We start from the raw sequence: 26,631 nt of genomic DNA, 5'->3' as shown, positions 1-26,631 counted from the left end.
CAGCTCGTTGTGTTATGCAAAAAGTTCAACTTCAGTGCACCTGTATTGTTGGAGAAGTTGCTTTATAAGAGCTGTGCACTTACAGAAAACAAGCTTAAGGTGAGCTACACACCAAACAACAGAGATAAAACATTTCAGTGGCTCTAATGTGGCTTTAAAAAGCAGCTGCGGGGGCTTACAAACAGTTACAATCAGCAAGCTCTGACCTTTGACCCCGTTTATTTGCATGTTTCCAGCTCTGCTCACAGCTGTCAGCAAGCTGCTGCTTCTGTAGTCGACTGCAAACCAAACAGGAAGTGACATCACATCCGTTGCTCCGTGATATCACTGGGCTGAGTCGGAGAAAACGATAGAGTGAAAGGGAGAAAAAGAGACAGAGTGAGAAGAAGGAGAGGAGCGCGGCTGACGGGTGGAAAGAGGAAGCCGTCTGTGTTTCGTTTTCATTCAGTGGCTGTGGCTCAGACGTCCCAGACTCTGTGGTCTTGTTTAAGGCCAGCCAGACAAATAAACTGATCCAATTTAAGTCACTTATCTACTTAATCAGAGGGGCTACAAACACACTGTCTTCATCTCCTGCTTTACCCTCGGATGGCCGTCTTGAATCACCACATATAAAGTTTTTTTTTGGAAACTTTACACTCGTACATAAATATTTTTGGGCGAGACTTTGCCGATGTCAGCAGTTGCTCAGTTAATTCTTATGTCTGCACGTTGTGTAACTTCTAAATAGCTTGAATTCGGTTGTATTTCATTCCTGTTAATTTCAATAACTGGAATGAATGAAAAGGCAAATAAAAGAGAGAATATCTGTGTTGGTTACAGTGCTTTAATCTACTGTAACCATAAAACTCAATCTTCTTTCAAAGATCCGGTGTGTGTGTGTGTGAACTGCCAGTTCACACCGCTACACTTACGTTTCTGTTTTTTGTGCATGCAAGGTGATGCAAAAGTGGAAGGAGAGGTTTCGGAAACTGTGACGCTGTGCTTTGTCAGCGCCGGGTGCAAGGCAGGGTGAGTTACTGTTGTGTGCTTTTGTGGCAGAAGCGTGCGGCAGCTTGTTCCTCTGGCTCGGAGGCCAAACGCTGAATGGAGTGGGTGCAGGTAAACATGCTAAAACAAGCCCTCGCGGTAATTGTGCTGCCTTGTTGACATCTTTCACGTTTGTACGCCTATTTTTTCCCAACACCTGACGTCAAAACGTCTCTGACTTTTCAGTGTTTGGGATCTGGCGGTTAGAGAGGGTTCCTGCTTCAGCATTTTAGAGTGAAAAATCAGCAAAAAACAAACAAAACCCTGATCTGATTATAAATGTTACATACTCAGAGTTGAACTGAATCATCCATACAAGAAATAGGTAACTTCCTTCTCAGTACCTGAATCATTGAAGTTACTGTAAATCTCTTTGAAGGGATTTCTGAAAGAGTCTGCCCACCTTATCATGCATCCCCCCATGAGATACACACTTTGAGCTGACGTGTTTCATCAACCAACATTTGTTGCTATGATGATGATGATGACGATGGTGTTGATGATGGTATTCTGACTGGGCTTGGCCTGAGCCACAAATAGGCACAAATTGTTTTGAAACCAGGCTTCGTTTCTCATTTTCACAATGAGGAACTAGAGAAAATGAGTCAGAGCAGATGTGTCGAGAAGCTCACACTGACTCCAGATCAGTTTCACGTAATGGTTTAATAGGGAGACTGAGCCTACTACAGGGGTTAATGGAAAGATGGTCCAGCAGCAGTGTTGAGAGGAAGGGCGGCGTTGAAAACACTGAAAATGTCAAAAGGAGACGACCCGCTGTGAACAGGACAAATAAACCAGCAGTTGTGCTGTATGGGCTGTTGGGAATAGCCAAGCATGTCCACACACACATGCATGAACCCATATCGCTCCTCGGTGAAAGAGCCAGCAGGGAGAAGGGGAAGCAGGGGGAGGAGGAGGAGGAGGAGGAGGGGAGGACTGTGGGAGAGAGGCAGGAGGGAAGGGAGAGGAGGTCTGGAGCGAGTCCAGGGGAACTCCAGACTGCTGTTACCCAACATGCTCTCTCTCAACAGGGGCTGGGAGACTGGCTGCTGCTGCTGCTGCTGCTGCTGCTGCTGTTGCTGGAGACCCAGAGAACAGGGAGGTGGGGGCACACACACACATCTCTTGTACACCCCCCTGACACACACACTGCCGTGGCCGTGTCGCCATAGTAACACACTGACCCTGGCCTTAGAGTTGAACTCGCGAGTCTGATCTCCTGCCGAGCTCTGAGTAGTGGGGTGGACTAAATCTGCCTATTTATAGCAGGCCCGTCGGCTCATTTTCTACCAGTGACAAAAAGACCTAATCTGCTTTCTCCAAAGCCCCACCACATCTACCTTACATCTATAGACCCACTCCAGCAGAAGGACAGTTAGGGATGGAGACATAGAGCCGGGAATAAATGAGAGGGAATGAGTAGGAGGGAGGAAGTAACAGAGAAAAAAAGAAACACAATGAAATAGAAACTAAGAGACTGATGCTTTGCTGCCTCTGATTACATGTTCATCTTTTATTTAACCCCTTAAATCACAATGACACGCGCTGGCCTGTCACTGAAGTTAGAGACAATCATTCCTCTAAGGGATGCTAAAGTAAAGTGTATACAGTGCCTTCAGAAAGTATTCAGACCCCTTCACTTTTTTCACATTTTGTTATGTTGCAGCCTTATGCTAAAATCGATAAAATTATTTTTTTCCCTCATCAATCTACACTCAATACACCATAATGACAAAGTGGAAACAGAATTTTAGAAACTTTTGCAAATTTATTAAAAAGGAAAAACTGAAATATCACATTTACTTAAGTATTCAGACCCTTTACTATGACACTTTAAATTTAGCTCAGGTGCCTCCCATTTCCCTCGATCATCTTTGAGATGTTTCTCCACCTTGACTGGAGTCCACCTGTGGTAAATTCAATTGATTGGACATGATTTGGAAAGGCACACACCTGTCTACATAAGGTCTTGCAGCTGACAACGCATATCAGAGCAAAAACCGAACCATGAGGTCGATGGAACTGCCTGCAGAGCTCAGAGACAGGATTGTGTCGAGGCACAGATCTGGGGAAGGCTACAAAAAAATTCTGCAGCATTGAAGGTCCCCAAGAGCACAGTGGCCTCCATAATTCTTAAATGGATGAAGTTTGGAACAACCAGGACTCTCACTAGAGCTGGCCGCCCGGCCAAACTGAGCATCGGGGGAGAAGGGCCTTGGTAAGAGAGGTGACCAAGAACCCGATGATCACTCTGACTGAGCTCCAGAGATCCTGTGTGGAGATGGGAGAAACTTCCAGTAGGACAAACATCACTGCAACACTTCACCCATCTGGGCTTTATGGCAGAGTGGCCAGACGGACATGAAAGCCCACTTGGAGTTTGCAAAAAAGCACCTAAAGGACACTCAGACTGTGACAAACAAGATTCTCTGGTCTGATGAAACCAAGATTGAGCTGTTTGGCCTCAATTCTAAGCGTTATGTCTGGAGGAATCCAGCAATCCTGCCCAATACCATCCCAACGGTGAAGCATGGTGGTGGCAGCATCATGCTTTGGGGGTGTTTTTCAGCGGCAGGGACTGGGCGACTGGTCAGGGTTGAGGAAAAGCTAAACGGAGCAAAGTACAGAGATATTCTTAATGAAAACCTGGTCCAGAGCGCTCAGGACCTCAGACTGGGCCGAAGGTTCACCTTGCAACAGGACAATGAACCTAAGCACACAGCCAAGATAACAAAGGAGTGGCTTAGGGACAACTCTGTGAATGTCCTTGAGTGGCCCAGCCAGAGCCCTGACTTGAACCCGATCGAACATATCTGGAGAGACCTGAAAATGTCTGTCCACCGACGGTCCCCATCCAATCTGACAGAGCTTGAGAGGATCTGCAGAGAAGAATGGCAGAAACTCCCCAAATCAAGGTGTGCAAAGCTTGTCGCGTCATACCCAAGAAGACTCGATGCTGTAATCGCTGCCAAAGGAGCTTCAACTAAGTACTGAGTGAAGGGTCTGAATACTTAAGTAAATGTGATATTTCAGTTTTTCCTTTTTAAAAAATTTGCAAACATTTCTGAAATTCTGTTTCCACTTTGTCATTATGGTGTATTGAGTGTAGATTGATGAGGGAAAAAAGTAATTTTATTGATTTTAGCATAAGGCTGCAACATAACAAAATGTGAAAAAAGTGAAGGGGTCTGAATACTTTCTGAAGGCACTGTATGTCATGAATGTATGTTCCTGGTTAATTGAAGCTTAACTTCTAATGTATGTTGTGTAGCCAAACATTATTAATGCGATAATAACGCGTTAACGCAAATTTGATTTAACGCCACTAATTTCTTTAACCCATTAATGCAATCGATCTTACTTCCTTCAGTTTTAAAGCGATAGAGTGATACTGGAAAACTTAAGATATCCATTGGTAACCATGTCATACTAGCTTGTTGCGGAGGAGGCTAAATAACACTCCAAATCTGCGCTAAATTTTGGCGAGGAAAACCTGTCAAGGCCATTTTCAAAGGGGTCCCTTGACCTCTGACCTCAAGATATGTGAATGAAAATGGGTTCTATGGGTACCCACGAGTCTCCCCTTTACAGACATGCCCACTTTATGATAATCACATGCAGTTTGGGGCAAGTCATAGTCAAGTCAGCACACTGACACACTGACAGCTGTTGTTGCTTGTTGGGCTGCAGTTTGCCATGTTATGATTTGAGCATATTGTTTTATGCTAAATGCAGTACCTGTGAGGGTTTCTGGACAATATTTGTCATTGTTTTGTGTAGTTAATTGATTTCCAATAATAAATATATACATACATTTGCATAAAGCATTTCATATTTGCTCACTCCCATATTGATATTGAGTATTAAATACTTGACAAATCTCCTTTTAAGGTACATTTTGAACAGATAAAAAATGTGTGACTAATTAATTTAATCGTGATTAACTATGGACAATCATGCGATTAATCACGATTAGATATTTTAATCGATTGACAGCCTTAATATATACATATATATCTCAAACCCACAGAACTTTTTTTCAAATTCCAATGGAGATTGCAAAGATACCAGAAATGTTAGGCTGAATTTGGGGAAAATATGTATAAAATGATGTGCAATATACAGTACGTAGAAAATCTTCCATTTGATATTATGGTGCAGCCAGAAAAAAAAATGGATTTTAATTTTTCATTCTAATTAATTGTAAACATCATATCGCTTCAATGGAAAGCTAAAAAATGCTGATACAGAATATAAAATGTATATGTGTGATAATGTCAGACAGTGTGGAATATGATGATTTCTTTTCAATCTTAAAGTAACTTAAGGGGAAACAAAGAGGGAAAAGTTTAAGGGGTTAAAACAGATTCTCAGATTTGTGCCTATCAGCAAATGTGTATGTGTGTGGCTGAACTTACACCCACATGGCCTCAGACCAGACTTTGGCCGACGTGACTCGGCAGTGCCCGGGGTAATTGTCCCGCTATTTGCTTCTGCTCCCAGCCAGGCTGAGTTAGCAGAGCCAGTCACAGCGAGCAGTGCGTAACTTTAGCCAGAGTTAAACCCACTCTGGCCCCTGGCTGCGGTCCAAGTCCACTGGCCTCTTTCTCAACCCCCCTCATCATCTCCACTGCGCTGATACTGAGCATATGCTGGGAGCTCACAGAGGTGGGTTCAGTCTAGGCCTCACAATACCCTCCACAAAAAGACGGAGCGCAGAGAGGAGCTGCTCCAGATAAAAGGGGCTGATATTGATACTGCCGGTCCTTTACAGACAGATTCCCGGACATGATCTGAAGGCGTTCAACAATGTCACACGGCTTCAGTCATGTCTTCTCTCGATGTGATTGATACGTGGTCTTTTTCACATTTTTTCTCGCTTGTTGGATATTATTTATTTTTCCGCTCCTTCTCTTTCATTTTTGCATTTTCCATTCATAGCCTACTAATAGCATGCATCTTTTTCCCCCTTCCTTTTTTCTGTGGTGTGAAGCTCATGAACCTCACGCAATTAACATAACCGATTATATGCTATTCTTACACCGACATGTGATCTAACAGGTTTTGAGGTGTCAGACTTTTCAGTTCCTCAAATTTGACTACTGGTGGAGACGACTGACCTGAACTCTTTAATGATTATAAGAAGTATTTTCTGTGATACACACAGACATCAGTAATTTTAGCTGAAGTAAATAAAGGACTAATCCAATAAACTGATCAATGACGACCACATCTGCGTCAAAACTATAGCACTGGCACTCTGCCAGATGTCAGATTGGCACACGTTGGTGCTGATCAGTCTATTTTCTGACCAGACTTCATTCATGTGATCATCATGTTAGCTGTTAAGCTTCAGCGCTAACTGTCCTGACTTTACTAGCTCCTCTTTAACCCCAAGGCTCGCTAATTGGCTTGGTCTGTTTCCTTTGTGGCCGACTGCGTCACACAGTAAACTTAACCTCAACCCAGACATAAGTATATTAACATGGTTAAGTATAAATAGCTCCGAGTAGTTAAATTCAACCCCTATGTATGTGGAAGTGAGTATTTTGGGCACCTGTGATCTTGTTATTGGTGTTAAATTTAGCTCTGTGGTCCTCAGTGAGGAGTGGAAACAGTGACAGGGACCTGTTTTGCCACAACACACTTCCTGTGCGCTGTGAGTAGTGAGAAAACCGCAACCCAGTGACGCAACGTTCGGAAAAAAGAGAGAGAGCAACAGAGAGGCGTGGAAAATCAGCAATGAGGAAGTTGTGGCTTCATTTGAAAAAGGAAAAATTGTTGACTGAACTGTAATTGGATACTGTAAGTGAACTGTAAGGTTTCCTGTGTGCGGACTTTCCCCTTTAAGATAACACGATAGGCGGTGGTGATAAGGTGAGCAACAGTCTGAATGCTGCTGCTATTATTACTGCCGCTGTTTTGACTAACTGTGGATGTATTTCTGTGCTTTGTTGCACAAAATGTTTGACACCCAAATCGATTCCAGCAAGCCTACACACACACACATATAGATCTTTTTTTTTTTCCTCTTTTATATTCTCAAGCTCTCGTGCTTTTGTAGCTGCTCTCACTTCCTGTGGGCTATTGTTTGCTGTGACCTCCGCTAAGCACACGCTGCACAGCAGAACACAGAAAAAAAACGACTTTATCCTTTGTACTTCAGTCACAAATGTGCTGCAGCGTTTCCTGATAAAGCACAGCGGAGCATCGAATTAAGAGACAGATTTCTGAAAGTAATCTGTTATATAAACTGCTTATTTATGTGAATGAATTTATAAGACACCACTGAGTAAATCTTGCCTAGTGTTATGTGATTATGATATTTATAACCACAATCAGGAGCTGCTAGTCAGAGGAAGTGAGAAACGAGTGCATGTTGAAGATATATTTGGTTCATTTGTGTCAGTTACCCCAAAAAGCATAAATGAAGATGCACTCATTTTTGTCTATTTGTGTGGGAGTTGGAACACAGCGCCAAAGAGTATATGTGTGTATGTATGTGTGTGTGTTTGTGTGTGTGTATGTGTGCGCATTGGAAAGAGACAAATTTATAGTGTGAATTCTCTCTCTCGAAACAACACTGTGAAAGTCATGAATCATCTCTGCTGCATAGACATAACCACAGGAAGTACCCATGGAACACACACATACACACACGCGCACACACACAGTATACTAAAGCATAACCAAATAGACTCTACTGGAACATGCAACAGGCTCGAAATAACACAAACGCAGCCCATAAACTGTGAATATCTCAAGAGTATAAATTCATCAAGTAGGTTTCCAGGGATTTCTTCTCTCATCGATCGCAACTCTCAACAACGCAGAACGAGATTTCTCTTTGAAACAGGCACCAAATCTTGTCGATCAATAAACTTTGGTCGAGACCCCATCACAACATCCCAGCCATTTGCTGCAGAAGAACAAGGTTACCATGGTGACCCCTACACACTGGGGACATACGCAAGAAAGTGGAAGTCATAAAGAAATGTGTGTGTGTGTGTGTGTGTGTGTGTGTGTGTGGCTTATGTGAGACAGGGAGAGAGAGCCAACGCTCAGCCTTGACCCCTGGAGTCCCTCTTCTTTGTAAACCTTGTTTGGTTTGCTGCGACAGAGCAGAATAGTTGCTCATTATTCCTGTTGTATGAGCCTGGTCCTGAGGGTGACAGCCATACTGAAAGAGTCCTCCCACTGACCAGAAGGAATAAATACACACACACACACACACACACACGCACACACACATACACACACATACGTACACACAATGAACAGGAGATATGGGATCTCAAGGTTAGAAGAAATCCAGACATGGACATAGAAAACACACATAAAGGAGTACAAAGTGCTTCATTTGGCCATGACTTCCTCTGACATCTTGTTATGAACAGTGATGGAATTAGTCAATCAGAGAGTTGTTTTTCTACCTTTTTGTGTTTTACTACATATAAGCTGTATTTGCAGTAATATTTTAGATTACGGCCCGCAACGTACGGCGTAATACTTCCCAATTACAGTACAGTGTGTACCGATACATGTATGTAGGCACCAAGGAGCAACCTCCGGATCTGAAAAGTGAAGCCAATATTGAAGTGCCTTAAACTTGCATTCTTTATAACAGCCAGCAGGGGGCGACTCCTCTCGTTGCAAAAAGAAGTCTGATTGTATAGAAGTCTATGAGAAAATGATCCTACTTCTTACTTGATGTATTACCCTAGTAAACATTATAAACATGAATTTATAGTCTCAATTGCTAGTTTCAAGTCTTCAATACAGCATGATGTTCATTTAGTAAATTATGGTCCCATTTAGCCCATAAAGCAGGGTATGCTTTAGGGCGTGGCTACCTTGTGATTGACAGGTTGCTACCACAGCGTTTTTTTTTGTTTTAAACCATTCACGGCTGTAATTTTAATCAATGGCGTAAATATCAGCGGTGCAACCGCTGCAGCTAAAACGCTTACGGTTTTGAGTCATAGAATATATTTTATATATATTTATTTAATTTGGAACTCCGACTGCTGTCCGTGGTGCTGATCAGAGGCTGGTTTGCAGGATGGGATTTGCATGGTGACATAGCAATTGTCTGGAGTGGTTGTGTACGTGTGCACGAGCGTACACTTAATTTTGGGGGTGAAGGCCCCCATAAAAATCTGCACCGGGGCCAATCCCAACCATGGTACGCTGCTGATCTTAAACGTTATCATATTTGTGTGAGCGGCTTGCATATATGAGCATGCTATGAAACAGGTGGAGAGAGAAAACATCCCTGACCTCGTACTCGCTGCCAGTTGACGCCGTTTCTCTGATTCCTCAGATGTGGCCACGGGCTTGGCACGCATGGTTGTCCAGGTGATGGCTACCGTGGAGACAGAGGGCCTGACCGGTCTTGGCCCACTCTTTTACACCAACTGTGCCAACTTACCGTCAATTGGACACTAAACAGCAGCGACACACACCGCGCCTTCCTCCGCTGTCGACCGCGGGCACATGTTCAAACCTGAGAAAAGATAAACTAAAACGCTGCACATCCGTTTTGAAATCTGAAATCAGATTTGCCACCCTCAAATGTAACCACATCAGTAAGAAGACTGTTGAAATATCTGACCCGGCATCAGCGGTGTAGGGGGTTGATTTTGTTGCTGGTGGGCTGTAAGCAACACAGAGAAGAGATTTGCAGAGACAGCCCATAACAGCTCCCTTGGAACCAATGACTCAGATATGCAGATGTGTTTACTTCCCTTCTGTTTCCCACCTCAACCAGCACACAAAAGGCTGGGGGAATGAAAGTGCCTGATAATGTCTTTAAGTGATTCATTTATATATTTATATGCCGTCATAAAGAACTCATTTTTTACTAAAACTTAGACAGACACTTCAAATGGTCTCTTTGCCTCTCCTCTCTATTCCCTCCCTCCCTTCTGAGGGTATTCATCTTTTGTCTAATGCGTAGCGCTGCTTTCTGTTAGTTTCTCTCTGACACCATGCCAGCAGAGTCATCTGCAAAGGGACTCATGTAGGGATTAAAAACCATCAACAGCTCCCCTTTAACAGAGAGGTAGAAAAAAAAAAACGTTGAAAAATGAAATACAAAAAATACAAATAAAAAAAAACTCCAGACAGTTTTGAGAAAACTTGTAGAAAGAGAATGCAGATTGTCACCTGACCCTGAGGCAAGGCAGCCCTAAATATAATAAAGAGAAGACAACAGAAGAAGACGAGGCGACACGACACGGGTAATGTGTTTTCTCTGCTGGTGTCGTCTGGCAGATCTGGGATGATTGAGTGCTGATGCCTGCCTGGGCCGCTTCAGAGAAGATCGTCTACCCCCCCCCACCCCTCGGCTCGCACACACATGCACACACGTGCACAGCCTCTCTCATGACACACATTAACACACATGCACACACACACAAACACAGCCCTCCTGTTTTTTGAGTGACAAAAACATCAAGGCGTATTAGCTGTCAGCATCTCTACGTCTCTGTTTTTGGTCGAGGGAAATATTTCAAGGTAACACTTTATTATTGTGTGTGTGTGTGTGTGTGTGGGGGGGGGGGGGTTCTCCACGGTGGATGTGTGTCTTAATTATAACAGGGTTTAGTGAATTAGGGCAGGATGTGTAATAGACTCAAATTTGCATAATCTCTGTTGAATAAACCTCAGCGACAAACATGCAAGCAGAAAATCATACATGCTTACTGTACTGCATAACTTAAATTTAAAAAGAAATATGAAAAAAAAGGCACATTTGTGACAATAATCTACTGCATTTACTTACAGAATGTGTGTATTAATCTATGTGTATTTTCATAATCACTCCGTATTGTGAAATTGTCAGCAGCAGATACAGACAAACAGGTGCTGGCTACAGAGGAAGTTGATTGGCCTGATTCCATGATCCATTTTCCCAAGGCTTCCACACCCCTGCAGCTGTCCTCCCGAATATGAGAACCATGTGTGTGTGTGTGTGTTTGCAGTGCGGTTATGACAAATTCACTCCTCGCTGCTTGCCAAAAAGTGAGACAATGATCTTCATTGACAAAGAAAAAATAAAACCGCAAACAAAATTCTGGACCAATAAATAAAAAAAAACTGCAGAGAAATTGAACGTCCCTTAACGGGCTCTTTGAACGCGATTTCAAAAAAATTCTCAAAGTTTTTTAAAGGGGTCTGACCTGCTTGTGAATGAGTTTCCCCGATGTTCAAAGTGAAGTCATATAGCAGGTTTTGGGGGCTTTTGGCTGTTTTGCGTGGCAGAATGTTTTGAACTGAGCGGTGACAGCCTCAGCCCGACTGAAGAGTCTACTCCGACTCGCCTCATTTCTATTGGAAAACATTTTCTCTTTCTCCCTCTCCCTCTTTCTCTCTCTCTCCGTCACCCTCCTCTCTCTGAAGCTGCAGATCACTTGAAAAAGAAAGGGGAAGGAACATGAATAAAAACTGAAGGCACTTCTCTTAGATATGTCTCTTGATGCTCTTCAGATCTTTAAGACTTCATCACAGGGAAACGCAGGGTTACTCTAAGAAAACTGAAGGACTCTGACTCCCTAATCTATCGTACAAGAACGGTAGTGAGAACACAACACCTTTTTAGAGCGGCTTCTTTTTCCTCGCTCACAATTTTGATCTTTTCTATTTGGTTTTTATTTATTGATGGACAGGTAGAGAGAGAGAGAGACTTTTTTTGCTTTTTAAATTGGATGAAAAGAAGAAAACCAGGGACCAGATTGTCAAAAGAAAGGCTTTATATGTCTGTCCATTGCAGGCTCTCGTGCCTCAAGACGAATTTCACAGTGAATAAGCTTCAGTGAAAGAAAAATTAGAGGAGAATTTTGCCCTTTTCACTCCACACTGGCTACATCGTATCATTTGTTCAAGTACAAGTAAATATAACTTGGCAATCAAGTACAACTGAGTCCAATTAATTGGTGTGATGATAAGATTTTTTTATTATTATTTTCAGATATAATTGCTTCAGTAACTATAACTATGCTCATAAACTGGGGTAAAGTGTTCTTTAAAGATCTGTAAGATGATCTCTGTCTGTGTGTGTGTTTGCTCTGACTCCTTGTCAGACCTGTGGATCGTCTGTAGGTTAAAGAATTCTGGGTTTGGAGTAGTGAAAGCTGAACCTGGGTCTGCACCAAACGTCTCATCTCCCTGAGCCGGAGCCGGGCCAGACATATTGACTGATGTTCCAGGCATAATGAAAACATCCCCTGCAAATTGAATCTGATTGGATATCAGCTATCAGCCGTCGTTCAACAACAGCAGAGCAAATGAGCCGCCAGCAGCGTCCCCTGCCCCCCTCTTTTTCATTAATCTCAGACTAAATTGCTCCTGGTTTGACCTCACTGTGTAGATCTTCTGGGTTTCCCTGGTTGTGTCCTTAACATGATCTTAATGTCATTTTTATCTTTAAAACAGGAAGATGCTCCACAGATTAGAATTCAGCCAACGCCTAAATTCACAGTGAGTAATGCTGCCCTGATAACACTATAACGCCACGTTGTCACTTTCTTTAGATTTGCATGACACTTTCTCTGTTTGTGTTTTGGCCTTTATAGCACATTACGTTTTATACATCTAAATAGTTAAACATGGCAGCAACAAATCAACACGGAACTTTCCATTTTTGTCTGCAGTCATTTTAGATAGATTATTATCTAAATTTATTTCAAACATGTAACAAATAAGAAAATAGAACAAGAATAGCCAATAAAATTAATCATAAACATATACAGCAACTTCTAAATAAACTCACTAAATAAATAAATAAATTAGGGCTGTCAATTGATTAAAATATTTAATTGCAAATTAATTGCACATTTGTTTTTATCTGTTCAAAATATACCTTAAAGGGAGATTTTTATTTAATACTCTTATCAACATGGGAGTGGACAAATATGTTTGCTTTATGCAAATATATGTTTATATTTATTATTTTAAATCAATTAACAAAACACAAAACAATGACAAATATTGTCCAGAAACCCTCACAGGTACTGCATTTAGCATAAAAAATATGCTCAAATCATAACATGGAAAACTGAAGCCCAACAGGCAACAACAGCTGTCAGTGTGTCAGTGTGCTGACTTAACTATGACTCACCCAAAACTGCATGTGATTATTATAGTGGGCATTTCTGTAAAGAGGAGACTCGTGGGTACCCATAGAACCCATTTTCATTCGTATAGCATGAGGTCAGAGGTCAAGGGACCCCTTTGAAAATGACAGTTTTTCCTTTCCAAAATGTAGCGTACGTTTGGAGCTTTATTTAGCCCCCATCACAAACAAACTAGTATGATATGGTATTAATGGATTCCTTAGGTTTTCTAGTTTCATATGATACCAGTATCTTCACTCTAGCTGTAAAACTGAGCCTGCTACATCCTAAAAATCTCAAGTCGCGTTAAATAAATTAGTTAGAAATGAATCACGTTAATTTTGACAGCCCTAAAATAGATATTATATGTTTGAAAAGGAGTTGTCAGAAGTAAACACTTTATATAACTTAAATAACTAAAATAATGAACATAATGTTTATCACACACATAAATATTCATCTTAATATATAAAACAAAAAAAACACAATAACAGCAACATCAACGAGCATCACAGTCCCAAGAGAGACTAGGCCCCTTCCTCATCCCTGTATCCTGTATTTTAGGAAAACTAAAAAGAGGTGTGCTCATTAGACGAATACTAAACCCTGCACCGACACCATAGCAGCCTACTCCCACCATTATTCTCCCTGTATAATGTCCAGTTTAATGGGATGAGTAGAAGAAAAGAAGAGAAATGTAGGCATGACTCACGTTGTCTTTTGGGGGCTGCGTCAGCTGGGACGCTGGGATAAATTCGGGACGGTCACTTGGCCTGAGGCCTTAAGCTCCAGTGCTCCCTCTCTCTCTCTCTAACTGATCACATAGTTCACCCACGAGAGAAGACAGGAAACAGCACTCCCTATTGGAGAGTAACAGCATTTCATTGAGGGGAAGCCCAAAAAATTATCTGTGGTCAGATCTACATCAACCCTAGTAATATTAAGTGGCAATTTTTACTCTGTAGATTTAAGTGTACTGTCACCGTTGTGGGAATGGACACAAAATAATTCAGAATCTCTGACCCTTGAAGCGCTCTACACCGAGCGCCCTGCTATTAATTGCCCCCTTCTTGTTGCTCAGAATAACAGGATTATACAACACCCCAGTGAAGAAGTGTGAGACTGTGATTTCTATTGTTCTTCTCGTCTCTTGTTGTCGCTGCAGCTCCTCCGCTCCCCGGACATCACCGAGCCAACAGATTAATTAGACAACTGATAGCAGTGTTCTCTCTTAGTGCTGGCCCGCTGAGTTTTGTTTTTCTTTTTCACTTCTTGTAAGCCTCTAATTTCCCTCTTTACATTAATGGGGCTTACTTGGTGTAGTGACCCAGGGGAGAAGAAAATTAATTCTCTTGTCCTCCGGGGGGGCTGCAGCTTATCCTGAAAGATCTAGTTCGCTTCATTCATTTGGCCAGGGAAAATATTACACCAAGCACTTCTTGTTAATAAAGATAGACCCTGAATAAAAAAAAGTTTGAATTCTAGAATAACTTTTGCCCCTTTATATCACACAAGCTTCTAACTAACGTTGCAACAGTCTAATAAAAAGGTATTGGCGTTTTGTGAGAGCAGCCACTGTTTCATGTTCTCCCATTCAACGTCTGTCAACTCTCCCTGGACACAGGTCCTGGTTGGTTGCCTTGGAAACGAGCATATGACTATTCTGAGAGCCACAGCGGCGAGGGAGAGAGGAAGCAAGCGTAGTAAAGGTAAGTCACACAAGGACCCTCTGGTCAACCTGATAAAGTGCGATGAAAATCAAAGGCCTGCGATTCAAGAGACAGAGAAAGAGAAAATAAGTTGCTTCTTTTCTAGAAAGCTTTGAAAAGAGTTGAACACTATATGTGTGTTTTGCTTTCAGAGCTTATAATCAATAGAGATAAATAGAGAATGGATTTTTTTTCTCTTCTCATGTACAAAAAGATTCCCGATCGGCTCCCTCATGTCTTTACTTCTTTTGCATACACACACATTCTCTCAGCCCTCTGCACTATCAATGCCTAATCTGTGCATTAATTACATGTGTCTGAAGTGTGAGCCACACTTTTCTTTTTCCTGGCACTAAACCATTATGCATGAGTCCAGGTTTGGGGCTCCACGCTTTTTATTCATGTTCTGTGAGGAGGCTGTCAGGCCTAATTAAGACAACATGCTTCTAACCAGCCTGTTTGGATAGCCTCTGCCTCCCCAGCCCCCCTCACACTATATCTTCTCCGTCGCAATTCACTGCTGCGTACGTCTGTATGTGCATTTGTGCATATGAATCTCTTTGTGTCTGTGCTTTGTATATGCATCACAGGGAATATGTATGTAGAGATGCAAGCAATGTAGAGTATAACAGAGATTAGAGCTACTTTTTAGAGTTTGAGCAAAGGTAACAGATGGCTGTAAAATGCTCCGTTTGTTAATCCCGACCATCTAATTGAACAGAATTAGACGGATTTTGAGAACTTGTTGCAGCTATGCATCCTTTAAAGAGGACCTGTTAGGCTTATTTTTAGGTTCAAACTTGTATTTTGGGTTTCTACTAGAACATGTTTACATGCTTTAAAGGGACTGCATGTAAGTTTTTACGTGTATAAACGTGTTTTATGAACATGAGACTTTCCGCGACTTTCTGGGTTTCCTTTATGAGCCTGGAGACTGGTTTTAATGTGAAGGCCATTTTTTCTGGGTAAATCCGATGGATGTGACGTCATGCATGCCTGAGAGTGCCTTCACTCTCTTCAGCTCCACTACAGGGCTAACAGTGTGCAACCATAGCTAACGTTTGGTTAGAAATGGAGTCCGCTAACGCCAACAAACAACCAGCCCCCAACAACTCAGACTCCAATACAAACTCCACGGAAGCATAAAAAACATAGTTATATCTAGTGAAGCGTGTCTTGCAAAACAAGAACGTGACCGACGATTGGGGTCTTCGATTCATGGAGGGACCTTCGTTTGGGTTTGGGTATCAAAACGGACCCCGAGCTGGAAAAATTCCTATTGGACGGGTAAACTAACATTACTGCCAAGCATTTGAAATATATACTCTACATTGCTTACTGTGGTTTTAGCTGGCTAATGTTGCTAACGTTAAAGCAACATGATGTCTGTCAATCACATTCAGTTTCATGTGTGTTGCCTCACTGTTTTGACCGATGCTCGCTTGCATCTACGTAGTGCGAGCAACAGGAGGCTGACATACGCTGACACGCTTTACTTTTCTCATACCGGCTGTGCTGCAGCACCTCTTTTCACCCTCAGTCTGCAACGCTCTCTTTGAGATCCTGCTCCCCAAAAAGCCTAGTCTGCTCTGATTGGTCAACCGAACCAAACTTTAACTAGCTATGTTTGATAGCGTGTCAAACTATCGGCTAGGCAAAATGTGTTACTTGGTGACATCACCACGTTACAGAAGAAAAGGCAGGACTTCAGTCAAGGCATTTCAGGCAGTTCAGGAGCAGTGCTTCTGTGGGGGAGAGTAACTCTGTTTGGCCTGGACTTTGTAACTTTGCAGACCTTTTACAGTCACAAAAAAATATGTACCAGGAAAGGGAAAAAGCACAAAAGCATAATCGGGTCCCCTTTAAATATGAGCCAGAGTCAAGCTAGGTGGCATTGCACAAATTAAGGGACGATAAGAGACAGAGAAAGAACATGAGACAGAGAAAAAGAGAAAGGTCAGCATTGAGAAACGGTGTAAAAGCCTCAAAAAACATTGCTCTGCTGTTTTACATTCCTGATAACAACGACCAGACCACTTCTCCATTCCTGCCACATCTCATAGATTTACGCACACACATACTGTACATGTTGCAGGCAAAGAAGCTGCCATGAGGTCAGTGTTTGTTTTCTTTCCCCTTGTCCTTCTCCTCATTCTTCCCTTGTGATCTGAGGTGACAGGGCAGCGCTGGGGTGGATCGGGCGAGCGAGCATATAGTGTAAAGGCAGAGAGAGAGAGAGAGAGAGAGGCAGCATGGAGTGGAGATGTAGGTCTGTTGGTGACAGCACAGCAGCCACACAGGGGTCTATAGAGCCACTCCAGAGGCCATAATTCAATCATAGCACAACCGTGATGAAGACATAGAGACAGAGTTGGGGGATAAACCGAGAGAGTTAGCGGCAGAGGAGAGTAGAGCGGATAGAGGCATGAGTAGAAAGAATCAGATTACCATGCTCTTAAAGGGGAGGGGAGGATGACACTCATCCGACCTGATTTAAACGACAGAAGCGTAAGGAATGAAGTCCTCGGCTCGTCTGTCCCCTGACCTCGCTGGGGAGCGACGAGTGTGTGAGAGGGGAGCAAAAGAATCGGTCATGCTTGGAGTGAGATGGTGCCTAATCGTCCAGAGCCCGGGATTGAGTAACTGTGACTGGGCGCATCCGCTGCCGAGCGAGGGGCAGGGAAAATCTGAAAAGCTAAAAAGTCATAATCGGGTTTTTTTTAGCCTATACGCGAGCGTGGTTTGCATGCGGGCCGCTCGGGGCTCTGTGTGATGAGGCCGTCAGCCACTAGTGGTCCCGCAGACCTGACACAAGTCATTTCATTTCACCACTCCGTCATGCACATTCACAGGATGGTAATCGTGCCCTGCTCTCTCTGGCTGATGCCGTCCGTGTGAATCTGTGCAGCTGGTTCGCTGCATTGATACTTTTTAGTCTACCTGTTTTTTTTTTTGCTTTTCAATCTCAATTCCAGTCAGTCTTTCCTCTTGTCTATTTTTCAGGTGCTGTAATTGTATCAGATATCAGTGGAAAACATTTCTTATCCCTACAGTAAGAGCCTCTGTGATTATAGCTGAAGGGCCCAGATATTCCCCTTTAATGTGCGTGTGGTTTGTTCTTTTCCCTGCCTGTACATCAGTATGCATGTGAGTTTATGTGTTTATGTCTGTGCATGTTTGTCTTAGACTATTGATCTGGTCAGCACATAGCAGACATTAAATGAGAAGAGTAGAGGCTGAGGCCGACAGGGAGAGAGTGATGGATGGCAATAAAAGAGGTAGGAGCTGGTGGCAGGCAGAAAATGTTGCCTTCCTGCATATAATGTGAACAAGGCCAAACATTTCCAAGCATAAAAACTAGATAATGTGTTTAAAGTTTTACCTAAACATGGGAAAATTAAAGCTTCATACATTTTCAAATGTTTTTTTTTTCTTAAAGAGGTAACATAAAGGATGCAGATACGTGTGCGCCCAGTTTTCCCAGTACAGTGTTGTGCATGAACTCATTAAAAGAGAGCATTCATTGAACATGCTCATGTACTGTGTCCGTTTGCAACTAATGAACATGAACTCATGTGAGAGTTAACAATGCTCACGCACTTGTACTGTGTTTTACGCGACACCCAGCACGCCGGTGTTACACCATAATCTGTTACCGCAGAGAGTCAGCAACACATGAAGTTACCATTTCTGACGGCTGTCGTCAGAAAATGTGACCCCACTGTACCTATCTTTTACTTTTCTTTTAGAGTTTTGTGAATATATATAACTTTAAATTGAAAATGTCACAATACATTTATGTTTTTTAACAATTTAGTTTTGTGTGTTTTCTCTCACGTATTTGCCTACTTTATTGCACAGGTACGGTGGATGCTGGCTCTCTGCGGTCACAGATTCCGATGATCACAGATTTTGGTGTAACACTTACACTCTGTGACACACTTTGACTTTGGTAGCAATAAATCAATCTCTTCATTACACAAAGAAGCGTTAATGTGCCATTAGTCACTAGCCATCCTCTGTCATGTGTCAGATACTTCAGCATTACACGTGATCATGTGGTAAGTTAAATATGACATAAGTTGTAATGATCGATCTTAAAGTGATACCGACATGGCTAGTGCAATCAAAGGAGTGGAGACATCAGCCACTGTCTATTCCATCCCCGCCTCCAAAGTCTCAAAAGTCAACGTGCTCGTGGGACTGCATTTGGGCTCGCAGAAATCGTTCTATGCGCTTGTATCACGTTCACGCGCCTTGTTTTTATGTATGCTGGTTTTGAGATTAATTAAACGCCATAGCATCCGACCAGTTTAAAAAAACGAAAGAAATTAATGTGAACTAGTTCATTTTTTTGTGACTGTGAAATTAGTTAAAAATTCTAAATTGTGAACTATGAACGTGAACTAGTTGTGATCTGAACTTTGAGCTAGCTCTCCAGTGTTCACTCACAGCCGGTGACACACACCTATGAATGAAGAGGAGAACAAGCGAAAGATAGGAACAAAGATATGAACATTGAGGGGGGACACATTACATGACCAAGAATACATCTGAACGGGCGTTATCGATGGTTATCAGCTCATATATATGGGTTAGAAGGGGCCTGCTACACCTACTAGTAGGTTCAGAAGGCGGTTATCATCAATCCACATGGTTGATCACCACTACGAATACAAAAACAATGACTTATTTTACCTTACTTTTGTTACGTAACTTACGCACTTGACTAACGCAATGTAGCCTACCTAAGTTACGTAACAAACGTAAGCTACTCATTTTAACCCAAACCATGATCTTTTCCTAACCAAGTAGTTTTGTTGGCTAAACCTAAAGTCGTTTTGTTTCAATTCACAACGTTGTAGTTGCAGTTTGGACCATCTGAAGCATTAAAATGGTAATGATAACCATTGATAACACCCATTCAATCGTCTGATAACATTCAAAATGGGTGTTCAAGAACTCTGTATGCTGTATACAAACGCATGCAGAGATGCATGCACACAAACACAATAAAAGTGTACTTATAAATCCATATAGCTATACTATACAGAAGCAACCGGATTGAAGGAAGTGGCTCGGAAATATCAAAACAACCTTGGGGAGCGTGAGCTCGCTGTGAACGCTGTGTGCCTCCACTACATGGGCTCTTTATATATCTCCTATTCAATCAATCTGTTCCCTTTCATCCATTAGTATGGTTCCCTCTCGCTCTCCCCACGTTATTTGTGACATTGTACTGTTTGTCCTGTTCAGTGGGTACCGTAAAGCAGTGGGGAAGACACACATACACACACGCACACACACACTCTCAGAGTGAGACATCGAGCAGGCAGTGGAAATGTCACAATGTCGCCAGCATGATGGCTTATTAACAAGGTCTATTTAACCGAGGGGGACAGCAAATGAACAGGTTCTCTTCATCTGTCAGAGTATAATTCATCCAATGATTACATGCCTTGAATCACATAGATAAATATAAATATGCTACTACACACAGTACACAATAGTATGTCCTTGCCATCCAGAGTGAATGCCACTATTCAGAAACAGTAACACGCTGACACACCCATGTACTGTATGTTCACATGCAATCAGGGACACGTGTGTGTCAGTTGTTGCAGCGTATACATACAACGCACTGCACTCACAGGAGGTCAAGAGCACCATCTGTGCATGTTCAATACTTAATTAGATTCACAGCCACTGAATAATGTATTTGAGGGACAGAAATAGATTGGAGGTGGAGAATACCTGAGATTACGAGGGGGCCATCTTTGACACATTTTTCGTCAACATCTTTGAAATCATCGTGTTTTTATTTTCCGTTTCCTGCACAGCTTGTCTGGTGGCGTGGCCAATTAGTCAATCTCATTAACCCACGGCTTCTTAGGTTATTAAAGAGATACTCCATGAAAAATGTATTAACAATATCTCTGTAGACTTGAATAGTGGCTGTCAAAAGTTTCCTCATTGTTAGAGAACAGCAGTCTACTTGACTTCAATTGATTTACATTAGATCGTAATGGTTTCCCATTTTCACAGTGGAAAAAGGTTTCAAGACCACCATAGAAACTTCTCAAACAATGCCTGCGGTATATATTCATCTCTCTGCTGCCCATCTGAATGCCCAAAATATGCTAAATACAATAATGTGACACAGTTGTGCCATATTTTGGTGAAAGTAAAAATTAGTTTAGGAACATACTGAGCTGAGATAAAACGTGATAAAGTGGATTGTGGTGCGGGTGTAGTTTGAGAAGTTTATGAGGACATTTTTTATTGTTTTCTTATAGTGAAAATGTGAGTGTAATTTGAGAAAATTCACAGCCCAGCTGCTGATCCCGTCAATGAGATCACCACCTTTCAAGTGTGCAGAGCAGTGCTCGAAGCGTGTCGGTACTCACCAGTACTCAGTACCGACACTTCTACTTTTTTGGCATACCATGACTTTTTCTACCGGCACTTCTCACCAGCTGCCGGTACTCTTTTCTCCATATCAGGTTCTCTGGGTGATTCATAATCATACAGCGCAGCACCAGCGTTTTTGCGCCGAGAGTCATGAGCCGTATGAACATAAAAACAATGCTCATGTCCTTTTTGTACAATAATTAGTGAACCGTTTGTCATAAAAAAAATATATTTGTGAATAATTATAATTATTGAAATATTATTTTAAACTTTTCTGAATCTGCTCTTTTGATTTACAGAATATGATTTTACAGGGCAAACATTGCCAGAAGAATTAAAATGTTCAGATGAAGGCTGTGATACTGTATGTGTACAAAATGTAATGCTATTTAACTGTAGCAAGTTTTCTCTTTAAGCTTTTTGGGTGTTATTTAATAATAATAATAATAATAATAATAATAATAATAATAATAATAATAACAATAATGATGTAAAATTGCATATTTTTTTAAGTAAAAAAAAATTCAAATTTTCTTGGGGGAGGACCCCCAAACACAATATCTCCTAGTATCTTTTATTCACTGCAGAAATTCAGAGCGTAATAATGATTGCTGATAACGGCCGATACACACACCAACATGTGAATAAGGGGCACTTATTTTTTTCCACTTCAAGCACTGCTGCAAAGGGACAATGTTTGATACCTTTTGGGCTTGAGTGTTGCTTTAATGACCTAAAACTGACCTTGAATTAATTAAATTATCTAATTTAGTGTGCATTTTGGGCGCAGCATCGCTTTAAGATCGATCAGTACAACTTATGTCGCATTTTTCTTACCACATGATCACTTGTAATGCTGAAGTATCTGACACATGACAGAGGATGGCTAATGACTAATGGCACATTATCGCTTCTTTGTGTAATAAAGAAGTTGATTTACTGCTACCAAAGTCAAAGTGTGTCACAGAGTGTAAGTACAGGTTATGTAAAAACTGTGTCAGCCTTGTACATCTGCTCCAACTACACAGTAAACAATGCTGAGCTGTGTCGATATTGTACTGAAATTCGAAAAGGAGGAGCTCTGTTATACCAACGTATCTCCTCGCTGTCAACACTGACATGCTCATAAAACACAAGGCCTCATTTTAAGTCAAACAGGAAATAGCCTGCACAATCCTGGGAACAAACAAGAGAGGACAGCGGTGCAGTTGATTGGGCCGTGAACGGTCGCTGTCGTTACAAAGCACCACTGTAAGCTCCATCGATTATCAAAGGGCTCCGAGCTCAGACGGGGAGTCTACTGATCTTTCCCAAGCTCAGACATGAAAAGCCCCAAGTGACAGCTCATAGCCTGGGCTAGATCACGCCGCTGTGCTGGTGGGGAGGTGGGGGGGCTTCTGTGGTGCCTGTTTTCTAACCACCTGCTCCACAGGCCGTGGTTTTGTTTTCTTGTTTTCTCTCTCTTAACGCTGCGCCCTGTCAGGAGCGACAAGGATGTGCTTTCATGTGAACTCGGGGCCAGCGACGACATAGGTGTGTGAGAGACACTTGGTAAAACAATGCAAGACAACCTTTTATTATGGCAGCGCCTCATTACTTTTTAACCAGTGTAATCGTATGTGCTGCTCCTCATGAATTATTCACAGGTGAGGCACAAAATGACAGGGGGAGATAGCAGAGCGCTGCGAGTGAAAAAAACAAGCACAAAAATAGGAGAAGGCAAATGTGGAGAAAGTGATGTAGCGATACGTTTCTCGATACCATCCATTAGCTCATAAAGACTTTCGTTCAAAGGCCATTGATTATATATGTGAGCCTACAACCCTGTAACAGAGAGTACAGTCGGGGCTTTGAGCATGTGGATCACAGACTGAGAGTTTCTTTTATCTGGTACATGAGAAAGTTACGGAAGCCCTCAGAGGCAAGAGAGAAAAAGATTCTGGTGATCCATTTTCTAAGTCTGATTTAATTGTTTGCTCTTCTGTGTTTTTGGCTTAACAACTAGTGAACAAAGGTTTTGCCATCTTTCTAAGTTCCTTATTTATTTTTATTTTTTTTATCTGTGAAACAGGTGAGACAAAAAGTTTTGAAAGGTGAAAAAAAAAGTTTTGGCAGGTGAATTATTTTTTGTCAGGATCATTTTTTTAAGTGTTTGTTGTTGTACTACTTGCACCACTACCCCATGTTCTAAATAAGACTACAAGCTTTCATGCTTTCTTCAGGTGAGTTTTAATTTACATAACTTACTGACATACAGTACTGTATATGCACTTGTGTTTAGTGTGCATGGAGAAACTAAAACTCAGCTGGAAGAAAACATGTAAGCTTTTAGTTAGAACGTGGGGTTGTGGTGCACTTCAGCCTCTTGTGGCTGAAATGAGTATTACAACACCTGACCAAAAAAAAAGTTTTTCACCTGCCAAAACTTTCTTTTTAAAATAAACTTTTAAAGATTATCCTAGCAAAACCTATTTTTTCCCTTGCTCTTAAGTAGGGCTGTCAAAGTTAACGCGATAATAACACGTTTAAGCAAATTCGTTTTAACGCCACTAAATTTCTTTAACGCATTAATGCAATCAATCTTTCGGAGGATATAGCGGGCGCAGTTTTAAAGCTAGGGTGACGATACCAACCATGTCATACTAGCTTGTCGTGAATGAGGCTAAATAACGCTCCAAACGTACGCAAAATTTTGGCGAGGAAAGACTGCCATCGCCATTTTCAAAGGGGTCCCTTGACCTCTGACATCAAGATATGTGAATGAAAATGGGTTCTATGGGTACCCACGAGTCTCCCCTTGACAGACATGCCCACTTTATGCTAAATGCAGTACCCTGTGAGGGTTTCTGGACAATATTTGTCATTGTTTTGTGTTGTTAATTGATTTCCAATAATAAATATATACGTACATTTGCATAAACCAAGCATATTTGTCCACTTCCATAATGATAAAAGTATGAAATACTTGACAAATCTCCCTTTAATTTACATTTTGAACGGATAAAAATTGAGTGATTAATCATGATTAAGTAATTTAATCGATTGCCAGCCCTGCTCTTAAGTCATAAGAGGAAACAATTTAGACCAGACTTGAATCACCAGATTTTTTTTTCTCACTTGCCTCTCAGGGTTTCCGTAGAAGCTGCTTTCAACTGATTTAAACCAATTTGAAATTGATACAGTACAACGTTTAACCCTTTCATCATCAGTATTTTGCAGAGAAAAGGAAGAGAGGTCAAAACATCGAGTCAGGAGCCTCTTTCTCCATTAGACCACCTGAGACGTTGAGCTGGTCCGCTGAAGAGCTTTTCCTGCAGCTGAGGAGTTTTTTGTTTGAGAGAGGAAAAGAGAGGCTGCATTAAAATAGACGACACCTCTGTCACTGCTCTTTCCTCCAGCTGCACCTCATTTCTTTGCTCACATTTTCCCACTGTTCATGGTAACTAAACTCTCTGATCAGATTGAAATAAACTGGCCCTTTATGAATCACTCTGATGTAGAAAGACAAGCTAAGGTTTTTGCTGAGTGGTTCACACAGCTGTACGGCACAGTATCGACATTACGAGTCTATTCATAGACTTTAGTCGACTCCGTGGTTCCCGTGAGAGTCTGCTGATGCCGCCACACGTCCCTGAGGTTCACGGCTTTATAAAACACCCATGATCAATTAGACACCAATTAAACAACGTGTTAATGAGCTGCCTAATGACTTAACAGCCATATTTCCTCCGTGAGGTTTCTCAGCATAACTCTGCTGTGGGCGAGACTGGGTAACAGGAGTCATGGAGTGGGTGTGCACTGTGACTCAACTTTGCTGTCAGTGTGTCTTCTTTTGACCTCACCTCACTCGTTTTGCGCACTTTTTGGGATGCATTCAGGTGCACAAACTTAGTATCGGCTTGTTGAGCTGTTTCCAGATCAGATCTATCTCATGCAAAACTGGTGATAAGATAACAGTTAAAGCACTTGCTAGATTTGAGTTGAGGCTGCTGTTGTTACCGTGGCAACCATTTGATTCCTTTCATCGTCTAATAGTTGTTTAAAGTGTTTTGTTGCTCAGTGGAATGACTTGTAAAGAATCTGAGAAACATGCTGTAACCACTCTGTAGTACCACTGGAATAAAATATTGGCATTTGTTACATAATCTGGCATCTTTTACAGAATTTGCTTCCAGCATGACTTGTGATATATTATGGCATAACTCAGCATTAGTAGTCCTACTGACCAGCGATGCCCACGCAGGTTAAAACAGCCGGGGCACACACACACACACAAGTTTCTGTGACTCAGAGCTCAAATGTGTGAGAAAGTAAAATAAAATTAAAGGTGAGTTTAAAAAACCTCTAGTTCAACCCTGCTATTCTCTCGCACCACTCCTCCACTTTCTGAGTCAACCGCCTGCTTTTCAAGGCTTTCATCCACGGAATGCAGAGTGAATCACGACGTTTATATCATTAGATTTTTTTGCCAAACTTTGTTTAAGAAGTTGAAAATGCTAATACGATGCAGGGCGAGAGAAAAGAAAGGGAGCTCAGAAGGAGATGACCCACTTAGTGTAATTATCGCTAACGAAGAGACGGGAGAGTTGCGAGCTGGGGAAAACACACAGGCCTAAATGCGTTAAATTAATCCAGATAATTCAATAAGCGATGATGAAACGCCACAATCAAGCCCCCTCTGGCTCCAGTGTTTGACTGATAATGCACTGGGCTGTTTTATGTGAATAGTTTTCCATAACCTTGCTCTCTGTGGCGGGCGGCGTGGCCGTGGTCGGTGCTTCTGGGTTTGTCTACGGAGAGTGGAATACTAGCAGCAACATTTGCATGCACGCATTAATACACGCACACACACGGGTAAACACACCACTGTGTATTGTCACCCTTGGACATTTCCTGAGCCTCATATGAGATTCATACAGTGCGTTCAAGCATGGCTCCCCTCCGGGTGTATGCAAGTGCAGCGTCTGAGGTTTAGTAACAAGATCATTAAAATAATCAAATTATGATAAGAGAGAGTCAGTCGTGCTGAAACTAGTTGTTTTGAGTCCATCAGAGGCGACGCTGTTAGTGTGGTGGAGCGACGACCGAGGGGAAGGGCATCATCAACATTAGCTGACAGCATGGGAAAAAGCCCGCGGTGGATCTGAGCAATAATAACATTACCACCGCTTTCTCACAATAATAACATCGCAGAAATAAAAGAAAAGTTCCTATTTTTGTAAGTTAAGTACCTCACTTTTTTTAGCCTGAGAGCAAAACAATCCTCACTCATCACATTGTGTCTTAATATCTTGTCAGAGACGACGTCTGAGCGGCTCACCTCCTGTTAGCAGTCTGTTTCTTGAGGCGATGCAAAGCAGCATCTC

The 26,631-nt window shown here is 41.9% G+C and overlaps 1 long non-coding RNA gene across 1 annotated transcript; it reads left to right on the top strand.

The window, feature by feature from the left end:
• On the top strand, nt 1–21,930 carry LOC119493959. Its single transcript, XR_005208061.1, has 3 exons — nt 1–11; nt 17,912–17,918; nt 21,834–21,930. It is a non-coding gene; the product is annotated as an uncharacterized LOC119493959 (long non-coding RNA).
• Nucleotides 21,931–26,631: the final 4,701 nt, after the last annotated feature.

The sequence above is a fragment of the Sebastes umbrosus genome, chromosome 9 (assembly GCF_015220745.1).
Source record: "Sebastes umbrosus isolate fSebUmb1 chromosome 9, fSebUmb1.pri, whole genome shotgun sequence".
NCBI classification, from domain to species: domain Eukaryota; kingdom Metazoa; phylum Chordata; class Actinopteri; order Perciformes; family Sebastidae; genus Sebastes; species Sebastes umbrosus.
This window is presented reverse-complemented; position numbering and strand designations above follow the sequence as displayed.